This window comes from Bos javanicus, chromosome 16 (genome assembly GCF_032452875.1).
Source record: "Bos javanicus breed banteng chromosome 16, ARS-OSU_banteng_1.0, whole genome shotgun sequence".
Classification (NCBI taxonomy): Eukaryota; Metazoa; Chordata; class Mammalia; order Artiodactyla; family Bovidae; genus Bos; species Bos javanicus.
Window position 1 is genome coordinate 70,725,888 of NC_083883.1, and position 19,869 is coordinate 70,745,756.

Genomic DNA, 19,869 nt, shown 5'->3' on the forward strand with positions numbered 1-19,869 from the left:
GCCCTGGAAAGATTTCCTCTCCCAGCTGTGAACTTGGCCCTGATTCCCTCACTCCTATGATGGCTGATGAGGCCCAAACCTGTCTCACATCTGAGCACCAACCTCATCTCTTCATGTCCTTGGAAGCCTATCACTTGGATATTCAAATATCAGTTTTACATTTTCTTTTTTGTCTCTGAATATATCCAATTCCTTTTTTAGGAAATTCTTGGTTGAGATATAGCTCATTGAATTCTTTTTTCCCCCCACTTTTTAAAAATTGAAATATAGTTGATTTACAATGCTGTGTTAGTTTCAGGTATATAGCAAAGTGATTCAGTTATCCATACATTTGTATATATTCTTACTCAGATTCTTTCCATTACAGTTATTATTACACGATATTGAGTATTGCTCCCTATGCTATATAGTAGGCCCTTGTTGTTTGTATGTTTTACATATATTAGTGTGTATATGTGAATCCAAAACTCCTAATTCATCCTTCCCCCATCCTGTATTTTCTTAACTAGAGGAAAACAGGTGAATATTTATCTCTTTTCTAAACTTGTAAATGGGAAAGAACTTTCTAAACCTAAAAGCAAGGGAAGAAATCACAAAGAAAAAATAGATTTAATCATAAAAATATTTAAACATCTGTGTGTTAAGGAAAAAAAAAAAACCAATATTTCCATTCCCTTGTTTGGATATCCCATCCTCTGTGGCTCTCAGTGGGTACAGCCTCTAATCAGTAACCTGGTTTTTGAACTATCTCTCCTGACATTGACTTTGGCTCCACTTGGAGCAATGCCACAGGCCAGGCGTCATCCCTGGGCTCTGTCCACGTGGTCACCCTGGCAGACAGGGCCAAGGTATCAAACTTAAAGTTCATCACCCTCCTTGGTAAATCTCTCACTGTGTCACTTGACATGTATCTCAATATTTGACTTCACAAGGGCAAAAATTTGAGAGAGATTTCTAAATGATTGACAGAAAGAGAGAATGACAGCTACAAGGCCAAGCCAGAGGAAAATAATTTAAGGATTTGAATTCTTCAAAAGTAAGACTCTATGATCAAGCTGTCAATTTTCAGTGCTAATGATTAGTAAAAGATCAAACCCCGAGTGATGGAAAAGCTCACCAGCTGAGCAGCAGGGTGTTCTTACCCAAGGACCCTTTTGCAAACAAAGGGGACACAAGTTGATACACGGGGCACAGTGAAAAGCTGACCCTTGGTTCCATCGTAGCCAAACCTGTGTAAAACCAGTTCTTCCAGTGGCTTATTTTACTCTTCTCTCTCCCCCAATCGGACCCCGATTACAAGACTGGTGAAGCAAGCCCTTCAAAGACGGCAAGATAGCCACCTCTTGCTGGACTACTGGAGCAAAGGACCCTGTGTGGTCACTGAACCGCCAGAGAGGAAAGTCCCTCCCACACTGACTCCTATCAGCTCACAGGGTATCCCTCGAGCTGTCACTGGGAGCATGACTGAAGACAGAGAGCTAGTTACTCCTTTTCATGAAGCTGCCCTAAGCCTCTCCATCCCCTCCTATCACTTATCTGAATTGACAAGGCTTTCTAGTTTACTTTGCAGTATGCTTTTCATCTTCCTGATCAAGCCAGCCTTTGCCACTTCCATGCTGATGCTGAAGCTGAAGCTCCAATACTTTGGCCACCTGGTGCAAAGAGCCAATTCATTGGAAAAGACCCTCATGCTGGGAAAGATTGAGGGCAGGAGGAGAAGGGGGCAACAGGATGGGTTGGTTGGATGGCATTCACCGACTCGATGGACATGAGTTTGAGCACGCTCCGGGCAATGGTGAAGGACAGGGAAGCTTGGCATGCTGCAGTCCATGGGGTCGCAAAGAGTCAGACATGACTGAGCGACTGAACAACAGCAAACACCTCCATAACTCAGACAATCTTAAATTTCTGGCATTTATAATTAATTTATCTGTGACAATTATTTTTCCATGTCCTTTTCTCTCTACACTTCTGCCTTTCTTTCTTAAAATATTTCTTAAAATACAACAAAATAAAACAAGAAAGAAAAACCAGCCTTCCATATAACACAACCTGTGGGGAACTGAGCATTTTATCGTGTCATTCAGGGGTGACTATAAAATGTGAAAGTGTCCACTAGGCTATGGCACACATCGTTTCAGATGTTATTTTATTTTTCCCGAAGTATAGTTGATTTATAATATTGTGTTAGTTTCAGGTATACAGCAAAGTGATTCCGTTACACATTTATATATGCATATGTCTGTTCTTCGTTCCAATTCTTTTCCATTATAGTTCGTTACAAGATATTGAACACAGTTCCCTGTGCTGTACAGTAAATCCTTGTTGTTTACCTACTTTATACATGGCCGTGTGCATCTGTTAATGTCATACCCCCAACTTATCCTATTTTCCCCCACCCCAGTTTCAGCTGCTATTAGGTTAATAATGCGGAGAAGGCAATGGCACCCTACTCCAGTACTCTTGCCTGGAAAATCCCATGGACGGAGAAGCCTGGTGGGCTGCAGTCCATGGAGTCACTAAGAGTCAGACACGACTGAGTGACTTCACTTTCACTTTTCACTTTCATGCATTGGAGAAGGAAATGGCAACCCACTCCAGTGTTCTTGCCTGGAGAATCCCAGGGACAGGGGAGCCTGGTGGGCTGCCGTCTATGGGGTCGCACAGAATCAGACACGACTGAAGCGACTTAGCAGCAGCAGCAGGTTAATAATGATGAAATTATCATGTTGGCAGATCAAAAATTGAATATTGACACTGTCCCATAGACCAATGTCATATTTTAAGTACTCTGTTCAAATTGAGCTTCACTATGACTCCTAAAGTAAAGGCTTTGTGTGTCTAGCAAAAAGTCAGAAGACTTGTTACCTGGTGTCCTGAACAAGGCATAAACTGAAGGGCGGGCAGGATAAAGCCATTAGCTTCTGAAAGTGGCTGAAGAGGGTGTTGGGAGACGGGTAGTCTGTGTCCTGGCCATTCATGGTCAGGAAGAGGACACCTGTGTGCCTATCTGCTCCTTTCTCCTGCCTGCCCTTTGCAGAGGAAACACAGCTGTAATGTCCTCTCCCCACAACAATGAGGAGAAATGGACAAGAGGCTGTTTCATCACCTTTTCCTCTGCCCCGATGCCCCGCTGGGGACTGGAGAGCAAGCAGCCACTGTGTTTTGGAGGCTGCAAGAGGATGTTGCTGTCGTTAACCCAACTTGGGTCATTCCTTCCGGGGTACAATGGTGGGAGGTGGAAACTCTAGCAGGAAAGCCAAAGGAGTTCTTTGACCCACGTGCTCACGTCTGGGTCTCTGGGTGAGGTCGCAGGCATCCATTTGTGTCACCCTTTACGCTACAGATCACGGGGGAGTTTTACCCTGAAAGTAAAGGTGAAAAAGAGGAAGAGCCTGGGAGCTGGTGGTGTCATCACAAGCCCAGAATGGAGTCCAATTTTGTTTTCATAAACAGGAAATTTCTCTTTTCACAGCTTAAGATGGGATATAAAGAAGTATTGTTCTGAAATGACTCTCTTCCTTCTTCCAGTGGATGTTTCTAATGGATTACCTCATGCCCCGCAAAGGCCAAGAGGGCCAAGGTTTTTTACAAGACAATCCAGCCCCCAACCACTCCTCCAGGCAGAATGGGCTTCACTTTGACATCTGCTCAACCCTGGCTCACCTCTGTGCCCACACTTCTCTGCCTTCCAGCTCCTTGTCTCTGGTCCTGCCTGGTCCTTCCTCCAGGAGTAATGCATCCCATTTGATCGTTCATTCCAGAGTCTGTGCCTGAATGGGTTTGCATGTTGCACTGTGGATTAAATGGACATGTATCTGTCTATGGAGAGTACTTAGAACCATGCTACAAGAATAAGCCCTCAATAAACGTTAACCAATAGTACTGCAGGAGGTGATAATTAATGGATCATTATTGTCATGAAGACTGGGGTGGTATATGCAATCACTACTTGAGGACTTTGATTAAAAGTCAACTCTAAATTACTGAATGAGAAATTACAGGAGCTCTTCACGTTGGTTCTCTAAAGCAGTGCTGTCAAACAGAAATACAATTGGAGTCATATGCAATGTTAAGTTTTCTAGTAATAATATTTTTTAAAGTAAAAAACAAAAAGATGACATTAATGTTAATATTTTATTTTATCCATGAAACAAAAAATTCTAATTTCAACGTGCAATCAATATGAAATTATTTATGAGGTATTTTACTTTTTTATTTGAATGCCATGCCTTGGGAAGCTGGTGTAGAGTTTATGTATACAGCACACCTCCGTTTGGATGCTAGGTTTTCAATGATTCGAGTCAAACATAAAGCGAAGCACTGAAGTTTTGTTTAACAGGGAAAAAATGGTTCTTGTGGCTTCAACTTCTAAATTTGAATTTGAATCAAACTTCAAATTCAGTTCCTTAGTTTCACTGGTTACATGTCAAGTGCTCAACAGACACGGGAGTGAGAATGCCCTTGGAATCATCAGGGTTAAAAGGAGCAGGTATCAAGTACACACACGCAGTAGCTCTTGACACCTTGCTTGACCACACCCCCACGGGAGTGACCATTTAAAAATTAAGCTCTGAGGCCAGGCTATTGGACTGAGCAGGTCCGAGCTGCCTACCAACTTCCTCTGCTGCCCTCACACCTCCCGCCAGGCCCTCAGCACATCTTGGCTCCACTATGCTCTCCTCACTCTTCTGCATGGGTTCCTGCTTATGCTGGGCCTTTGCTCACACCGTTCCCCTTTACCTGGAACGTCTTTCTCCTCCTCTAATCCATGACCTCCATCAACTCCAAGCTCACTTCCACCATGTAGCCTTTCCCAGCAGCTTCCTCTTAGAACTTCTCAACATGCCCTCCAACCTGGTGTGCTCTAGGCTCTGTTCTTTGCAATCTGAGTGTTTCTGCATCCATCTGCATGTATTTGCTATATGTGTGTCTGTGTGGGGCTGCACACGCATGTGTGAATGCACGCATGCACATTCTCTGTTCCCGATTTGACTGTAAACTCTTCAAGAGAGTACCCCAGAGCATTCCAAACCATTTTCCTCTCACCTGGGTGATCACAGTGGCCTCCTAACTGGTCTCCCTGTTCCCTCCCTCCCCTGGCCCCCTGGAAAATCCATCCTCCACCCAAGAGCCAGAGTGATCCTATTGAAAGCACAAATGATCATGCATCTCCTCAGCTAAAAGCTTTCTGGTGACTTAGCATTTTTCTTAAAATGAACGTTTCTCAGACTGGCTTCTGCAGCTTTACTAGGGTGGGGGTTGGGAGCCTATCTCTATGGCTTCATTGTCTCCCCCATCACTGTGCCCAGCCACGCTGGCCTTCCTTCTGCTGCTTTTGAAAGTGAAAGTCGCTCAGCTGTGTCTGACTCTTTATGACCCCATGGACTATAGAGTCCTGGAAATGGTAGCCTTTCCCTTCTCCAAGGGATCTTCCCAACCCAGGAATCAAACCCAGGTCTCCAGCATTGCAGGTGGATTCTTTATCAGCTGAGCCACAAGGGAAGCCCAAGAATAGTGGAGTGGGTAGCCTATACCTTCTCCAACAGATTTTCCCAACCCAGGAATCAAACCAGGGTCTCCTGCATTGCAAGTGGATTCTTTACTAACTGAGATATCAGGGAAGCCCTTGATAGCCTGCTTGAGTAACTCAAGTTCATGTCCACCTCAGGCCCTATGCAATTAATGGACCCTCTGTCTTTCTTGCTCCCCCCAGCCCTCGATCATACTCAGCTGGTTTCCTCTCATCATAAGAGATATCTTGCCTGAAATCCCACTGGTCTCCACTCCCATTCCTGAACCCCAGACTTACACTCTTTCACAGGTCTCTGCTGGATTTTCTTCATCTGTTCTTACAATTCTGTTGATCTTTCTTACAACTATTTGACATCATTGTTCATTAATTGACTGGCTTGTTTAATGCGTGCCTCTTCCCTAGAACGTAAGCAGGGAGCTCACCTCTTTTGTTCACTACTGTACCTGAGAACCCAGAAGCTCAACAAAATGGAAATCTTCAATATTTCAAATTATTGAGTGAATATAAAATCCCATGTAACTCCTACAGTTGGAAAAACACAGTGATACATTAAGGGCTCAATCAATATCACAATTCACAAAGTAGATAAAAATGTGATTGCAAACTCAAGTCCCTGTGGAGATTTGGCAGTAGTATATTAGTAAGGCACAATAGGGAGGGGTGGGGACTGTGGTCAACGGGAGAGTGCTGGTTCCATTTAGAAGAGGCAAAATCATGCAGCTCAAATCAGTACTGCTTCATCAGAACACAGGCCTAGTGTAACCCGAATCTCTGATTTTTTTCCAGAAAAGCTAAACATTCAACTTAAATAGAATGATTTAATTATTAAAATTATATAGATGAAATAAAATAAGACTGCTGGCCTTATTTAGCCTATCAGTTTGCACTCCAAATTCGAATACCTTCAGTTTAATTTTTATTTCTTATCCAGGTTCAATTGAACAGTTGACAAAAAAAATAATAATAATAACCTGAGACTTATAACTTTCTTTTTTTTTTCTTTTTTACATTCCTCTTCTAGTGTTTCCTTCAACTCAGTAATTCAGAAGTCACTGGGGTTTTTGAGTACCAATCCAATGCCTTTTTATTCTGATCTTCATTTTCTTTGATCATATTAGATCTTGGGAGTCAATCATGACAAAATGCTGAAATGCACCACCCACCTAAATCCCTCTCCAGGAATGAAGATTTTAAACCCTTAAACTGCTGGGAGCACTGCCTATAGACAACCCTTGAAAGTGAAAAGAAGTGAAAGTGAAGTCATTCAATCGTGTCTGACTCTTTTCGACCCCATGGACTGTAGCCTATCAGGCTCCTCCGTCCATGGAATTTTCCAGGCAAGAGTACTGGAGTGTGTTGCAATTTCCTTCTCCAGGGGATCTTGCCAACCCAGGGATTGAACCTGGGTCTCTACCAGTGCAGGCAGACGCTTTACCATCTGAGCCACCAGGGAAGCCATCCCCAGGTCCCTTTGGGAATCATCTAAACTGAAGGAAATGGCCTGACCTCAGACAATTCTCCTTCTGGGGGAGGGGGGAAAATCCACTGATAGACTGACACAAAGGAACAGAGTCCTATCTCTCTTGCCCCAACTCAAGACATCTCTGAAGGGGAACACCTACTCTGGGGCCCCCATAGGCTCTCCAGGGCTTCCCTGGTGGCTCAGATAATAAAGAATCTGCCTGCAATGCAGGAGACATGGGTTCAATCCTTGGGTCTGGAAGATCCCCTGGAGAAGAGAATGGAAACCCACTCCAGTATTCTTGCCTGGACAGATCAACCTGGTGGGCTTGGGGTCCATGGGGTCACAAAGAGTAAGGACTGTGTGAGTAACACACTTCAACAATAGGGTCTACTGAGGCCAGCACAGTCCAACTTCTCCCACCACCTAACCCTGTTTCATTAATCTCCCTTTCATAAATATTAGCACCCCCTAGTCAGTTCTTACACATAATCTTTATCTGAGTCTGCTCCTTGGGGACCCCAAGTGTGACTGTTGGTATCAGAAGTGAGGAAATGAGATCTCTTAGCACCTGGCTGGCAGCAAGGATCCCTACCTGGGTGCTGGAACAAGCACAGAGAGCCCAGCTCAAGGCTGCAGGGCCACTGTCAGCACTAAAATAGGATGATGTGCTGGTGGAGCGGGATTCATTAGTAGGGGCAGTGAATGAGGCATTTGAGGAACATAATCATAGGAACAGTATAGAATTTGGTGGCTCCTGGGAAGTTCAGCTGAGGCAACGGAGAAAGCTAGTAAAAGCCGGATCATGAGTAACTGGCACTTTGGGTGTGTGCCAAATGTGTGCAAGAATGAGCTGTCAAAAAGAGGAGTCACCATCTTGGCAAAGGGAGTAGACCCTCACCCGCAGGAGGAGGTAGGGCTGCTGTTACAGAACGGGGATGGGGCTTCCCTGGTGGCTCAGACGGTAGAGACTCTGCCTGCAATGCAGGAGATGTGGGTTCAATCCTCGGGTTGGGAAGATCCCCTGGAGAAGGGGATAGCAACCTACTCCAGTAATCTTGCCTGGAGAATTCCATGGACAGAGGAGTCTGGTGGGCTACAGTACATGGGATTGCAAAGAGTTGGACATGACTAAGCAACTTTCACTTTCTTCTGGCTGTCTCTTGCCCAATTTTGACAGTAAATGGACAAGTATAGCAAAACTCATCTGAGAAAGGCATGATGTCCAGTGGCTCAGATTCTCAGAGACAAGGAACCAGCTAAGCCAATAAGACCAGCAGAAGCACTAGCTGATGGTTAAGGGAATCTAGGCTACAGGGAACAGTAGAAAGGTGGGTATCAACTCTAGCGCTGAGACCAGCTGCAGTGACTGGGCTGTGTGTGTGTGTGTGCACGCTAAGTCGCTTCAGTCGTGTCCGACACTTTGCGATCCTATGGAACATAGCCCTCCAGGTTCCTCTGTTCATGGGATTCTCCTGGCAAGAATATTGGAGTAGCTTGCAGTATTCTCCTCCAGGAGATTTTCATGACCCGGGGATTGAACCTGCATCTCTTACGTCTCCTGCTTTGGAAGGCAGGTTCTTTACCACTAGCGCCACCTGGGAAGCCGTTTGGGACTATAACTTATTCTCATAACTGTCCTCTTCCAAATTTTCCTCAGATGGATGAAATTCCCCTGGAGTCCTGGAGGAACTGCTCTGAGAACATGTAAGGAGTGATTCTGGAGGGCACAGGGTGGACTGTGATGGGCACTGTAATGTGCTACCCAGACCTCCCTTTGGGAATGGACTGGTCACCACCCCAACCATCCAGCTGCCAGGAGTGCTACCAACAGACCATCCCGGGATGGCAGTCACCTCCGGGAATGGCCTCAGCTCCCTCACCCAGGCCCACACCTAGGGCCACACCCACTTCCTAGAGCAGCCCACTTGCTGTAACTCATCAGCATGAAGGTAAAAAAGGCTTAGTTCCCTCACCTCCACTCAGGTCATCCCTGAAGGGTCATCCCATCTTCAGAGCTCCCATACATCATCAGCAGCCTCAGCGAAGACTGCATCACAGCTCAGCATCTCCCACTGTTCAATTCCACTTCTTCCTCTCCTGTTCTCGATTCAGTTCAGTTGCTCAGTCATGTCTGACTCTGCAACCCCATGGACTGCAGCACACCAGGCTTCCTTGTCCATCACCAACTCCCAGAGTTTACTCAAACTCATGACCATTGAGTTGGTGATGTCATCCAACCATCTCATCCTCTGTTGTCCCCTTCTCCTCCTGCCTTCGATCTTTCCCAACATTAGGGTCTTTTCAAATGAGTCAGTTCTTCGCATCAGGTGGCCAAAGTATTGGAGTTTCAGCATCAGTCCTCCCAATGAATATTCAGGACTGATCTCCTTTAGGATGGACTGGTTGGATCTCCTTGCAGTCCAAGGGACTCTCAAGAGTTTTCCCCAACACCACAGTTCAAAGGCATCAATTCTTTGGCGCTCAGCTTTCTTTATAGTCCAACTCTCACATCCATACATGACCACTGGAAAAACCATAGCCTTGACTAGACGGACTCCTCTTCCACTCCTGTGTTAATTCCAAAAACACTACCTAAAATTCCCCTGGATGTTAATCCTCTTAGGATATACTTCCCCAAAATTCCAGCCTCTGACATGCTGACCTTTCCTTCTTAAGTCCCCATTAATTTGCAAATGATGCATTCCTGCTGCCTTTCGTATAGCCTCTACCTCCATCTCTGGACATGCGTCTTCCTCCTCCCATTCCTTAACGGTAAAGGTGGCTAATCTCAGTCGCCTTTCTTTGGAAGAGATTTTCTAATAACAGGATGCTACCTACTAACAAAAGATTTACAACCACACCCACATAAATGAATGGCAGTGGTATCTTTAGTTCTCCTACTTCTCACATTCGGGAGAGGTAAAGCATCAGTGTCTTTGTTTGGCCTCAGGAAATATAACAGAGGGTGATATGTATGGCAAATGGTCTTCCCAAGTCAAAAGGGTACTGTAAGATTCTCTAATGCTTTGCAAAACTTTCCATTTTGTAATGTTATCCCCTCTTCCTCATTGTTGGTATCTATCCTCTCTTGCTCTCCTCATTGCAAAGACAACACAAAAATATGTACTCACAAAATACATATGAATTTCATCTTACTGCTCATCTTTTAGTCCACTGCCTGATAACCTCCAGCTTCTGAGCAGCAGGGCCAATTCCCTCTTTCCAGTTCACATTAATTTTTTGATCTCTTATGACCAGCAAAATCTTAGAAAACTAACAGGTGGCTTAATGTAATGGAAAACACAGTGATCTCTGAAAACACAGAGAGCAAAAAAATCCAGGTTTTAAGCATGATTATGTCATTTACTGGACTTCCAAGATGGCTCTGTGGTAAAGAATCTGCCTGCCAATGCAGGAGACATAGGTTCGATCCCTGGGGCGGGAAGATCCCCTGGAGTAGGAAATGGCAACCCACTCCAGTATTTTTGCCTGGGAAGTCCTATGAGCAGAGGAGCCTGGTAGGCTGAAGTCCATGGGGTTGCAAAGAGTCAGTCACGATTTAGTGACTTAGCAACAAAAACAACACCACTTATTAGCTGTTTGTTCTGCCAATTACAAAATTAAGAGGCTAGTCCTTGACCAGCCAACCCTCTTCCTAAGACCGTTAAGAAGCTAAACTAAAAATTTCTATGTGGAAGTTAGTAAGAAATGGAAACACATCCATAAAGGCAACCTTCCCTTTGAATGCTCTCTTCGGATATACATGCTGCCTAAAGGAAACCTCTAAATTTAAGCAAGTGCAGCTGAGTCCAAGTCAGGGGTTCCAGACATCCTGGAAACCTCAGACAGCAGACTCAAGCCTGAGTTCTCTGTCCATGGTTGCTGATCCACTAGGGAGGGAGGTCTCTGGAGGTATTAAGCTTCTGCTGAGACCTCACACTGTCTTCCTTCCTCTGCTCTAAGAAACCAAACTAAGGGCTGCTGTTTGCCCACATTCCTGAGAGATCTGTAAGAAAGTTGCCTGCTTTTACAATCTCCTCCCCTTCTGTTTACATTTGGGAGCCTACTCTAGGAAATTCATTCTTCATGAGGCTCATCTGGTCCCCCAACTTGAGACCAAGTGGGGATGACCACCTGCCGTGCTGATCCCTAACTGAGTACAAGTCCCCTGCAGAGGAATCTGCCCATTGCTCTATTTCCACAAGGAAAAGAGAGTCACAGAGCACCAGTGAGGAGAGCCCAGGGAGACGCTGTTAGGAGCACAGGTATGGGGATGGGGGAGCCACCAGCTTCTTGGAGGAGGATTCCCACCCTACGATTCAGCTGAGTACAGGGCAGACAGGAGTGCTGAGTGGGACTTCCAGAGATGAGTTTGCCCAGACTTTTGCCTTCTTGCAGGAGGATATCTAAACTCAGACAAGTGGCAATTTTCTGGATGAGCCTCAGGGGTGGGGTCTTCACAAGCTCCCTGGGCTCTCTTATTCCAATTTTTGAACATTTCAAAGATCCAGAAGTTCTACCATCTAGTCAATCAAAACCTCAATTGCCTTACCTTAAACCCATTTCACTCATTCTTCTATATATCAAATCCTCCAATGCCTGTAACAGCCAAAGCATTAGATGAGCTGTTTCTCTTGCAGAGTTATCAGCAGGCATGAATAACAGCAGCTCACCATCCACCTCATGAAAACCTTCCACCTTCTTGAAGGCATCTGGCTCTTGCCCCATTCCATCTCTAGCCTTTCATATGTTCCCAGGGTTTAGAAAGATCCATGAGGGGCATCCATCAAGTGATCAAGTGGATGCCACACTTGATATCTGGAGCAGGAGCCCAGCACTGCCCCACCTTCCTCCTACCCTCTTGTGGAGTATTGACTTATTTCTCTTTGGGTCTCTGGCACCCAGTACAAATCAGGCACACAATATATAGCTGATGTGAATGAAACAGCCCCTTTCCTCATGTAACTGTGACGGTTGCTTGAGGCTTTGTTAATTCCTGGGCAGGTCCCAGAAAACATAGCAAACGAGGGAAAGGTATGAGACAGGTGAGTCGTTACTGAGGGTTTTCAGGGATACAGAGGAGAGCCTTGGAGGATGAGGCTTGGAAATGAGTCACCCCCAAAGGGCCTGGAGGATGAGGGCACATGTCCAGGCTGATGGGAACAAGGAGAGCTGGCCCACACCTTCTACCCTCTGAAAGCGTGGGAACGTCGACTGGGCCAATAAGGGCAGTGTGCGAAGCCCCTGGGAGCTGAGACCCGACCACGTGACCTCCAAGGCCACCACTGGGACACTCACTACCTGTCTCTCAGCACCTAAGTCCCTGGCATCCGTATCAACCAGCATCTGTATAGTTCCTGCTTTTGAGGCCACAGCGGTGGGAGGGGAAGAAAGAGCCACGAAGCTGAGGATTAAGCCTTAGGAGGACAGTGGCCTTCCCCTCATCTGTCTCACTCTTTTAAGTTGAGTCTCTTCCTTCACTTTGCTAATAATGTAAAGTATCAGCTAAAAATTGCAATGCATGCATTTCATTTGAGTTTTATTGCCCTAACAGACAGCATTAGATTACAAAAGAGGACATTTTTCTTCTCAGTTTTAGCTTATTCTGATGATTTATGATTAGATACAGCAAGAGTTCATAAACTTCCCTGACCTGCTGACAGTTTTTACAGGCTCCCAGATTTATTTCCATCTCAAACTTAACAGCTTTCATGTGACTGATATTCCCAGCGTCGCAGCGTGGCCAAGCCAGGGGCTGAGAGAGTGCCTCTAATCTCCATGTTACTAATTTAAATGAAGTCTTGGTCTGTTGTTTAAAAAAGACATCAGTCATCCCGGGGAGGTTTACAGATCCTCTTGTAATGTAATGTCAGCCCCTTCTGAGATATGAGGTTTATAAAGCCTCGCGATGTTGAGTGTTGGCAGACATGCCAAGGTCACTGTGTATGGCAAAGGGGAGGGGAGGGAAATGCGCTTCAGAGCAGGAGCAAAGAATTCCAAAGAAAGAGTGTTCTCCTGGAGAGACGGGGCATGACTGCCAAGAAGGGAACTTGAGCCTGGAATCTGGGGAGGGGGGAGGAACTGGAGACCGGAAGGCAGAGTTGAGTTCTAATGGCGAGACCTCCTTGCTCTCAACTGAGCACGTCTCATCTCCCTCTGAGGCTAAGGAGGCCTGAGAAGAGGCAGCCCCTGGTCCCTGGACTGAACATCATCCTAGGCACCTGCTCTGTGTTGGCCCTGGACTCTGCACAGGGCGCATTGAGCTGTGCCCCGGATCTGGGAAGAGAGACCTAGAAAAGTCTGCTCCTCTCTCCACCTGCAGACAGTCTGCTGGGCTTGAGAAATCTCAGGAAGGAAGGCACTTCTGTCCAGCTCTGGGGGGCCCCCCAGAGGCAGGCAGGGTGCAGAGAGGAGGGGTGGAACCCCATCCCAGGGCGAGGCGGAGCTGGGAGAAGACAAATTCCTTGTGCCAGGCCTGGCCTGTTCTCACACATTCACACGCCCGGGTGTCTGAAGGTCACTTCCAATCAGACCTTCACTGGGCAGGAGTTGCCTTTGTGTTATTTGGAGATCAGATAAGAAGTGACAAGTAGCAATAAGCTCTGGCTCCCTGGGGACACGGCTGAGGGCCTGGGGGCTGGGGGCACTTTTCATTCCCTTGGGAGAAGAGGGCTGGAATAAATGCTTTGTCCACAAGCTCCCTGGTTAGAAGGGAAGAAGGGCCAGCTCCACATCTCGCTGAAGGCCCAGGTTCTCCAGAGGGAACTTGAGCGTAATGAAGATTTGCCATTTGCAACCCTGGACCAACAGGGGCCCAGGGAATGAGAGCAGGGACACTGTTGCTCCTCTGACATTCACCCAGTTGTGCTAACTATATGCCAGTCTCTGGGCAGGATCTCAACCAACCATCACAGCCATAGACAACTGAGGAGAGTGAATGAAGTCTTATTGCCATTTTACAGATGAGACAACTGAGGCTTAGGATACTGGCCCACAACCACACACCTAGTAACTGGTGGAGTTGAAGGTCTGATTCCAAGGTCTGGTTTCTTTTTTTCTTAATTATTAGCACACATTTTTCTTTTCTTTTTAAATATTATTTATTTATTCGGCTGTGCTGGGTCTTAGTTGCAGCACACAGGATCTTCGCTCTTTGCTGTGACATGCAGGATCTCTTGGTTATGGCATGTGGGGTCTAGTTCCCTGACCAGGGGTCGAACCCAGGCCCCCTGCATTGGGAGTGCAGTCTTAGTCTATGGACCACGAGGGAAGTCCCATCCAGGGAACAGCTTCCTACCTACCACATTCTAACACCAACTAAGAAGACTACAGATAATACTGTTAATAATAACAAACTCCTGTTTCTTTGGCTATAATTCTTTGGAATTGGCCATTTCCTCTTGCCCTGAAGAGAGACGGAGAAACAATGGTTTCTGTCAGTGTTTCTCAGAGTGAGGTTCAGCGCCCACCACCATCATGGGTCATACCTGGGATGCCAATAATCCCAGGCAGTTTCCTGGTGGGAGCCCTGCCAAGCACTGCTTAGCAACACATGCCCTGGGAGACTCGTATGTACAGGACATTTGAGAATCACTCGTTTTTTCAAAGCCTATCCTTGGTGTCCTGGAGGACTTCAGCAGTCAGGGAAATTACACAGTTTCTCAGAAATTCCTGACTTCTATCCTGAAAATGCAGTCTCTGTATTTGCTTGACGTGAATCCCTAGGAGCAGACGATCAGGGAAAAAATAAGCACAAACATACATTTCAAAGTCACTTCAGAAAGGTTTGGAAATTATCCACCATTCCTTGCCATTTATCTCTTCATCTACAGCATCCATAGATAATGGTGATAGAGAAACAGCTGGATGAGCCAGATGTTGGCATTTGTTAAGTGCAGCCATTTCCCTGTTAGAATACCAGATGTCTCTGTTTGGGGGTGGGGAGGAATTTTCTCTGGAAAATCTGGTGAACTACATAGCACACTTTCTCAAAGAGTGTTGTGTGGACCAGCATCACCCCGACCTTCTGAGGCCATCTGTTACAGGTGCAGATTGCCAAGCTCTACTCCAGGTCTACTGAATCGGACACTCTGAAGGATGGGGTCCTAAATCTGTATTTGCAACAAATTCACAGGATGATTCATGCATAGAGTTTCTCTGGTGGCTCAGATGGTAAAGAATCTGCCTGCAATGCAGGCAAGCCAGGTTCAGTCCCTGGGCCAGGAAGATCCCCTGAAGAAGGGAATGGAAACCCACTCCAGTATCCTGGAGAATTCCATGGACAGAGGAGTCTGGCAGGCTATAGTCCATGGGGTTGCAAAGAGTCGGACATGACTGAGCGACTAACACTTTTCCCTGGATGATTGACACATATGCTCAGATTTGGGAATACGCCTGGTACCCTGGGAGAAAGGACCTGGGTTTCACAATCAGATGGACCTCAGCTCAGAACTAAGCTTCACAGTGAAACTGTCATCCACTGTTGCTTGGAATGGAAAATGGTGCAACCACTTGGAAGAGCAGTTGGACACTTTCTTGTAAGATTAAATGTCTACTTCCTAGACAGCCCAGCAATTGCATTCCTAGGACATTTCCCAAGAGAAACAAAAACATGTCCACACAACAAACTGTACACAAACGTTCAGAGCAGCATTACACATCAGATCAGATCAGATCAGATCAGTCGCTCAGTCACATCCGACTCTTTGTGACCCCATGAATCGCAGCACGCCAGGCCTCCCTGTCCATCACCAACTCCCGGGATACACATAGTAGCCCCAAATCTGGAACAGCTCCAAGCCCATCCCCTGGGGACTGAATGAATAAATGTGGAACATCCACACAGTGGAATGCGCCTCAGCAAGAAAACCAACAAACCATTAATATTATACCAAAGGATGAATCTTGAAACAATATGCCAGGTGGAAAAAACCCAGACACGGATACATACGGTATCATTCATTTCAAACGAAATTCTAGAAAAAGCAGTGATGTAGAGCAGAGCACTGGATGTCTAGGTCAGAGATGGGAGAACCAACTACAAAGCAGCATGAAGGAACTTTTGAGGGTGATGAAAATATCTTGTATCTTGATTTTGGAAATGTTACATAGGCAAGTGTATTCATTAAAACTCATCAATCTCTATACTTAAAGTGGGTATACTTTATTGTATGTGAATTATAACTTGATAAAATTGATTTTATATATTTTTTAAAGTTCAAAAAAACCCCATCATTTATGAGCTACATGACTTTGACCAGATTACTTAACTTCCCTGTTCCCTTCTCCTTATCCCAGTTGAAGTACTCTAATCCATTATTCCTCTCACCCCAAAACCATCCTTCCTACAGGCCTCTTCTGAGAGCCCTTCCTCAACGAATCATGAGTACTGCTTCAAGGAAACCCAACCTAAGAAGCCCCACTGATTATGTAAAGCTGTGTTTTAAAATAAATAGGCAAGTGTCATGCTTCAATGTTTATATCCATTTTTAAACGTTCTTGCTGATTTAAGGATGTGTTCACCATCGATCATGGGATCGTGGCTGATGAAGTTTAGCAGCAGTGTTGCGTGCATCAGGAAGGATTTAGGTGCTTCTGGCCAATAGCAGGCAGAGGCCATGTGTGCCTGGGTTTCATTTTGACCTGGCAGGAGAATCCCAAGGCCACTGGAGAACAGGACTGAGCTGGTGTCCAAGGGCAGGCATATTTATACAAAGTAGGTTTCAGCCCAGAAGAATTAAGCCATTTACCCAAAACACCCACATGGATAGCATGCCATGTTGGAAACCAGGCTCTCCTTCACTGTTCACTTACACCTTATGGTTGCAGCCCCTTCATTCGGGGCATTCTCAGTAAGCCCACATTCAAATTATGTGCCAGACACAGAGGACAGCAACTGGGGGTTCAGAACGGAATATTTTTAAATATATACTTCCTGTCCTCCAAGAATGCAAAGAGTATACAGAACACAGATACACAAGAGAAAAATAAAAGCAACATTTCATAATGCTCTGATATCCGCAGATACAAGATGCTATGGGTTACAGAGGAAGTCAGGATTAGCTCCTGCCTGAGAAGAGTAGGAAGGCTCCACAGAGAAACTGACACTTTAATTTCTGAAATGATGATTAAAAGCACAACAGACAGAGAAAGGGAAAAAGAGGCTTTCTGAGCACAGGGAATAGCATGTGGAACAGCACAGAGGCCTGAAAAAGCCTGATAAGGCCAGAGAATGCTAACAAAATCAGTGACAGGAATGAAGAGTGAAGAGGACCACAGTAGGTTAAGGCTTTGAATGAAGGCGGTGGACACCCATTACTGGGAGCTGCTCTCTTCCCACTTGCTGCAGATAAAGCCTGGCTTTAAAGTGCTCACACTTGCGCTGATGGCTGGAGACCTCCCTTGGCTGACTGGTGCGGCCTCAACTAGAGACGCCAGGGCGTTTAGAAACCCCCACCTCCGAAAGACCCTCAGCCAATGGCTGACCTGCCTTGCCTCTGCAGGACAACTTCCGCAGTGATGCAATCCTTGCTCCAGAGCGCCCCCTGGGATCAGACAGGCTCTCGAGGCGCCATCTGTGTCTGACATCCCTAGCCTTATCCAGCTTCCTTAAGCCCCTTACAGGCCTCTTCTGAGAGCTCTTCCTCAGCGAATCACGAGTGCTGCTTCAAGGAAACCCAACCTAAGAATCCAAGCCAAGGAGCCTGGGCTTCGGTCTCTAAACATAACATCACACCAGTTGCAAACCTTAAACCTTTGCTGTGGCCCCAGGGCTGCCTATATGTACTGTTTGTGTTTTTCTTTCATTTCCCCCTCACTTGTGCCCACTCCAGACCCCACCGTGGAAAGAAAATAAGAACTCTGAAACGAGTCACCTCCACTTTAGAACGTGGCTTTCTGACTGCCATCTCTCTGTGGACAAATCTAATTCTCTAGACGGCAAGGGACTTTTAAACCAGCTCTTGCTCCTTCTCTTCTCTGCCTCAGAACGGTTCGGCTCGCGGCCGCTCTTCCGTTCTCTCGGATCCAGGGATCCTTCCTGTTCTCGCCCCTGTCCGCGCCCCACTGCTGTGTCCCTCTGCCCCACCGCTGGTGCAGAGCTTGTGAGCCGTCTGGCCATCCGCTTCCGCCCTGTTCTGCTCTCCACTAGACTGTTTCCCCTCGGCCCTTTCTATAGCAGATCTCTGGCCACTGCACTCTCCTCCTCAAGAACCTCTGCTGGCTCCCTACTGCCATCAGAATATGGTGATTTGACCTTTCAAGTCCATTTTCAATCTTGTCTCAACATAACCTCCCAAACTTTCCCTATTTCCTTGTACAAACCACGTAGTAGGGGCATAGGGGAGAGGAACGTTAGGGGCCTGTAGTAGCTATATCACCTTGGATCAATTACTGCTACTTTTTATAACTCGTGTGTGTGTGTGTGTGTGTGTGTGCGCGCGCGCGCGTGCACACGCGTGCAGTCCCGTCTGACTCTGCAATGCCTCGGACTGTAGCCCACCAGGCTCCTCTTTCCATGGGATTCTCCAGGCAAGAATACTGCAGTGTGTTGCCATGCCCTCTTCCAGGGGATCTTCCTGATCCAGGGATCCAACACCCCTCTGTTACATCTCCTGCATTGGCAGGCGGATTCTTGATCACTAGCGCCACCTGGGAAGCCCTCAACTCTGTACACTTATCTATAAAATGGCAATAAAACCTCTATCTCTGGTGACTTCTAAGGATGAACAAGAATCGAAGTAAATGACTAGGTCATTTTTAAAGTACTTCATCAGTTGTATCTCACCCAAACAGCACTATTTGTCACTCAGCAAATGCCATCTAGACCTTCCTGCCTGCGTGTAGTTCCTCAAACTTCTCTCCCCAACTAGGAGAACAGTCAAAGTACTTTAATAAATAACTCCTTGATAACAGATTAATACCAAAAATGTACAAGGACCTTAAACAATTCAATGTTAAAAAAAAATTAACCTTAATAAAGATTAAGAAATGGGCAGAGGATTTGAATAAACATTTTTCAAAAGAAGACTGACACATGGCCTACAGGAACAGGGAAAAGACGCTGAACACCACTAGTCATCAGGAAAGTGCAAATCAAAACTACAATGAGGTATCATCTCACACCTTTCAGAATGGCCATCACCAAAAAGACAGGAGATAAGTGTTGGTGAGGATTGGAGAAAGGGGAACCGAGCTATACTGTTGGTGGGAATGTAAATTGGTGCAGCTACTATGGAAAACTGGAGGTTCCTCAAACAACAAAAAATAGAAGTACCATATGATCCAGAAACTCCACTGCTGGATATTTAGCTAAAGGGAACAAGAGTATTATTAAAAAAAAAAAAAAACTGCACTCCCACGTGTACTGTTGCTGCCAAGTCACTTCAGTCGTGTCCGACTCTGTGCGACCCCATAGATGGCAGCCTACCAGGCTCCCCCATCCCTGGGATTCTCCAGGCAAGAACACTGGAGTGGGTTGCCATTTCCTTCTCCGATGCAGGAAAGTGAAAAGTGAAAGGGAAGTCGCTCAGTCGCGTCTGACTCGTAGAGACCCCATGAACTGCAGCCTACCAGGCTCCTCCATCCATGGGATTTTCCAGGCAAGAGTACTAGAGTGGGTTGCCATTGCCTTCTCCAGCCCATGTGTACTGCAGCATTATTTAAATAGCCAAGATATGGAAACAACCTAAGTGTCCTTTGATGGATAAATGGATAAAGGAAAGGTGCTGTATATATATATATATATATATATATATATATATATATACACACACAATAGAATATTATGCAGCGACAAAGAAGAATCTTGCCATTTATGGCAACACAGGTGGGCCACTAGGGCCCACAGGTAGGCCACAGGTGGGCCTGT